General features: G+C 49.7%; 1 long non-coding RNA gene across 1 annotated transcript; it reads right to left on the reverse strand.

The window, feature by feature from the left end:
* Positions 1–837: 837 nt before the first annotated feature.
* On the reverse strand, positions 838–3,097 carry LOC132654901 (uncharacterized). The gene is made up of 3 exons (XR_009592508.1): positions 2,866–3,097; positions 1,627–1,785; positions 838–1,468 (listed from the first exon to the last, which is right to left on the reverse strand). It is a non-coding gene; the product is annotated as an uncharacterized LOC132654901 (long non-coding RNA).
* Between the last annotated feature and the right edge of the window lie 2,186 nt (positions 3,098–5,283).

The following is a 5,283-nucleotide window of genomic DNA, read 5'->3' on the forward strand; positions in this document are numbered from 1 at the left end:
GTGCCGCTCACTGGCTTGCTCATCATGACTTGCTCAGCCTGCTGCCTTATAGAACCCAGGACCCCAGCCCAGCGTTAGTTCCACCGACCATGGGCCCGGCCCGTCAATCACTAATTTAAAAAGTGCCCGACACCTGGACCTTGCAGAGGCCTTTTCTCAGTGGAGGCTCCCTCCTTTCAGATAACTCTAGCTTGTGTCAAGTTGACACAAAACCAGCAGCACAGGTGTGCCTGTCACGTCTTGACCACGTGACATTGGGCAATACAACTTTTATTTTTTACAATAATCAAATGGCTGTTCTCGGGAACTAAGAGGGGTGCATGGATCCTTTGCATGTGAAAGTGTAGAACAATGCCCAACAAAGACTGACAAGTAGTAGTTGGTACCATTGTTTGGGGAGGCAGATTTGCGTGCGTGCGTGTGTGTGTGTGTGTGTGTGTGTGTGTGTGTGTGTGTGTGTTGGAGGGTCATGAAACAGTGTGCATGTGGGGGGAGGGTGTCAGACAGCAACTAGTGGGAGTCTGTCCCCTCCTTCTACTACATGAATCCCAGGGATCCAGCTCAGGTCCCAGGACTGATGGTAAGCACTTTTACCTCCCGACCTGTCTCACTGGCTCTGTATGTCTTGTACTGAAGCTGGGTTTGACAGTGAAAGAATCACTTGAGCAGTGAGTGGAACTGGGGCTTCACTGTGTGGCTGCCCACTACTGAGGCTCCCAGAGAGAGAAAGTGACCCAGGGGAACTTGTCAGCAGCTTGTGGAAACTTTTGTTTGTAAGTGGCCAACAGGTGACATAACTGAGAAATGCAATGAGGACACGTGGAATCTCAGCTAGAAAAAGTTTTATGCAAGATTGTTCAACATCAGCATTTTTGTCAGGAAAAAAAATGCTTGGAAAGCGTCACTGTGGCTCCCGGAGGCTGAGCACCAAGTGGCCCATGAGGCTGTCTTCTGTCACAGTCCTGGGCAAGGACCATATCAAAGTAGCCACTTGCTATGAGAGAGCAATGATGATGATGATGATGATGATGATGATGATGATGATGATGATGGTGATGATGATAAGCATTGTTCTCATATCATTTCTGTTGCAGCGATAAAATACTCTGACAAAGGTAACTTAGAGGTCAAAGGGGTTTCTTTCAGCCTACAATTCCAGGTCCCAGTCTATCATAGTGGGGAAATCAAGGCAGGACTGCAAACAGCCACATCACAGCTACTGTCAAGAGCAGGGAAAAGTGAACACACACACATGCTGCTAGGTTGCTTGTTAGTGCCTAGCTCCATTCCTCCACTCTTAATACAGCCCAGGACTCCACGCCTAGGGAATGGCGCCACCGGCACTGGCCTGAGTCTTCCTAGATCAACTGTCTCAGTCAATCTCTCACAGACATGCATACAGGCCAACCCAATGTAGGCAGTCGCTCATCGAAATTCTCTTAGTTTATGTAAAAGTGACAAAGTTAACCTGCAAAGACATTAATAAAACTTATATTTCTGTATGTTTGTATTTACACGCACACACGAGCACACACACATACACGTGTGTGTGTGCTTGTGTATATGTGTGAGTACATGTGAAAGCCAGAGGAAAAATTCAAGTATTGTTCCACAGGAGCCCCGTACCTTGTTTTGGTTTGGTTTTGAGGCAGGGTCTCTCGTTGTCCTGGAGCTCACCAATTAGGCGAGGTTGTCTGGCCAGGGAGTCCCGGGATCCTCCTGGCTCTGCCTCCCAGTGCCAGTACCACAAGTGTGCGCCACACAGCTGGGCTTTTTGCATGGTTTCTGGAAATTAAACGCATCAAGCTTGCATGCTGAGCACTTCACCAGCTGAGCCATCCCCCTAGCCCCACATATTTTACCTTTAAAATTGGCACTTCTAAAACACTTGCTTTGTGTTAGCCACAATTGCATTGTTATGAATTATTTTTGACCTATAAAACTGACACTTTCATATTGGTCAACTTAATAGATTACTTCATCTAAAGGTAACAGTGTGGGATGTACTGTGACGTACTGTGACAAGCCTCATTTTATACACAAAGAGTCTGAGTGAGACACAGATGAGGTCACTCACCCAAGGTCAGGCACCCAGTTAATAATGGAGCAAGCTTTCCTACACAGTTGTCTCTGCAATGGCCTGTGATCTGCTTGTCTAGACCCAGAGATGGCTGTCCAGGTACCTGCTCCTCATCAAACCCCCAGAACCATCAGGGAATTAGACCAGTCCCAAGCCTGCTGGGGTCTTATCAGAATATACAGAGCATGCACAGGCCCAGCCCTGTGACCCAATGCTGGTAGGCCCTGCAAGACAATAGGTGAGTTTTATGAACACCAGGCTCCCAGCTGAAGACAATGAGGCTTCTCCAAACCACAGCTACCAGAATAACAAATACCACTGGCTTCCACAGCACCAGTGTCTAAGCCCTGAAGCCAAAGAGCCCTGGCAGTCAGCTCAGGGGAGCCGCAGGCTGCTGCTGTCCAATTCCCTGGAGAGAAGATCTGAGGCCACTCCCTTCTGCCACCTCCCCACAAGGTCAATGCCTGGCCAGAAATGTGTTTGATCTGAGCAGGACTTGGGAACCCCCAGTGTCCCACTGTGATTGTCTCTGTAGCTACAAAACAAGAGAAGAAAGACAATGTCCGAGTTTGCGTGGAGCAGATTCTGTTTGCTTCCCCCTCAGGGAGACGTCCTCCCGTGAGCCAGGCTGCGAGACTGAGTGCGTTCTCCCGGCAGTGCCCCTTCGGGACCGAGGCAAGGGCTTCGGCTGTCTTCAGCTGTTTTAGTTTGGTTATGTGTCAGATGAGGCTTAAGAGAGCAGATGAAAAGTGCTTGCACGCATGTGCATGCATGCGTCCACCTACCCCTTCATGTGCGCACATAAATCACGCCGGCGCAGTGCTGGGTTTGGGGAGTCTTCACCTTTTCCGCCGGCTACTAGTAAATGCGCATCTGGACTTGGGAGCCGAAGGTACCATTCATTCAACCAGTATTTACTGATTGCCAGCTCCTGGGGCCGTGCCGCTGCCTGTGATGGTGCTCAGCAATCCTAGTTTCCGTGTCCTTCATCCACAGCAGGAAATGATCTGAACCGTAGCTGTGAGGAGCCAAGTATAACGTGACGTATACCCATAAAGCACCTAAGAGTGGCCACGCTCAAGTCGTCAGTCCACAGTCGGCTCCTCCCACCCGAACTTCAACCCAGCGGGGCTCAGCCCACACATACGTGGTCCTGGATTTCCTTGCTGCCCCCTGGTTCAGACACTTGAAGTCCCCAAGACCTCCTTGTGCCACTAGCCTATAGAGGATGCAAAACAAAATAACATCAGAGGTCTATAAAACAAGTGTGTGTGTGTGTGTGTGTGTGTGTGTGTGTGTGTGCATGTGCACGCGCGCCCCCGCATGTACTCTCGTGCATGGGGTGGGGCAGAGGTCAATACTTATTGTCTTTCTCTAGTATACCCTACTTTTTTTTTTTTGAGATAGGGTTGCTCACTGAACCTGAGACTTGCTCATAAGCCTCTGGAATCTGCCTTTCTCTACTACCCTCCCCCAACATCTGGGTTTACAAGTGTATGTTGCTCTGTTGGGGTTTTGTAGATGTTGGAGGTCCTCTCTCAAGTCAAGCATGGAAACCACTTTCCCCAACGAGCCATTTCCTCAGCCCTTAAAGGTGGTGTTTTCGTGACAAGAGTTACTAAAAACGAACAGCTGCTCGCCTTTGTTATTTCTCTTTGGCTTGTCTGGCTCACCTGTTTTTCTGTTCCATGCCGGCCGTTGGTGATGGCTCGGCTGGCCCAGCGGGTAATCTAGGCTGCCACCCAATCTCTTCACACAGGGTCTGTACCACCTCAGCCCAGTCCAAACAACTTCAGAGCCCTTCTTCCCAAGAGGTTTATGTTGTAGGTCGTGGGGAGCAGGGGTCCCTGGGGCCACAAGCTTGCACAGAATGGGTTCTCAGTCGTTACTTGGGAATGAACGAAAGGATGGCTGTGTGGTGACCACAGTGGGGGAGTTCAGCTGCCTGGGGAAGGTAAAATGAGGCCACTCTGACAGGAACAGATTTAGTCTAAAGAGACACCTGTGTGCCCTCCCTTTGGCCATCAGAAACAGCGTTCCCCAAGAAATTGAGTCTTCCTCAGTCTTGCAAGCTGAGAGCAGGAAAAGGCTGAAGCCAAATAGAAAAAGAGCTTGTCTCCAAGAGGAGACTTCGTACCGACCTGGGAACCTGTCAGCTGAGCCTGTCACAGCCTTACAAAAGAGACTAGAGCCCACAAAATGAAGATGAAATCTACACATGTTGACGTGACCACTTAACCGTTCGTACCTCTGGCCATCTCTAAACCTAGACCTATGTCAGGCCCACAGAGGCCACTTGTGTGGTCCATCCAGCTTCCTTATTCCTCCTCCCAATGTGGCCACATGAGGAAACCCCCCTTTTCTCCTCTGCAGTGTTACCTGCCTGTTGAATACCATGGATGGGAGGCTGAGCTTAGCATGTCGGGGCTGCCGAGGCCCAGGCTCTGCCACTAGGAACTCTGGCAAGAAAGAGACAACGTAAAACTGACCACAGAGGGCATGCAGAGTGGAGACTCAGTGGTTAGCAGGTGGCACAGCACAGGTGCTGTCTGAAAAGGGACCCAGGCCCTGGCGGGGACCAGTGTGCCCAGGTGCTGATTGGTAATGGAAATGGGGGGCTCTGGAGGGATGAGGTGCAGGAAGGGGGCATCCGTGCTAGTCATCAATGCATGGAGTGTCCTGGCGTGACATAGCATAGCAGCATCACGAATGCACAATGGCTGTCAGCTTGGGATGGGGGTGTGGGTGTGGAAATTGAGGGCCTCTGCCATCTCCCTTCCCTAGCCACCAGTTTCTCATCCATGCAACAAGCAAGTAAAACCAAATCAGCTTCGAGATTCACTCCAACTCCCGCCACCTGTCGTTTGATTTTGTTTTATTTTGTTTGAGTTAATGTCGGCTGTAGAACAAACTGACCTTGAACTCCTTGTAGCTGAGGTGACCTTGAACTTCCGATCCTCCTGTCCTTGAACCTTCCCAGTGTTGAGATTACGCATGTGCCCTGCCACACTGGGCTTATGCAGTGCTGGAGCCTGAACGAAGGACTTTGTGCACAGCAGGCAAGCAATCCCCGAATTGTTTGGCAATTTTAATATAATAATAATAGTAATAATGGCAATAACAGCAATTTGTCAAAGCCAGTCTGGTAGACCTTGTGCAAATTCCAGCAATTATTTATTATAAGACTTGGGTCTAAATCAATA

The sequence above is a fragment of the Meriones unguiculatus genome, chromosome 6 (genome assembly GCF_030254825.1).
Source record: "Meriones unguiculatus strain TT.TT164.6M chromosome 6, Bangor_MerUng_6.1, whole genome shotgun sequence".
In the NCBI taxonomy this organism is placed as follows: domain Eukaryota; kingdom Metazoa; phylum Chordata; class Mammalia; order Rodentia; family Muridae; genus Meriones; species Meriones unguiculatus.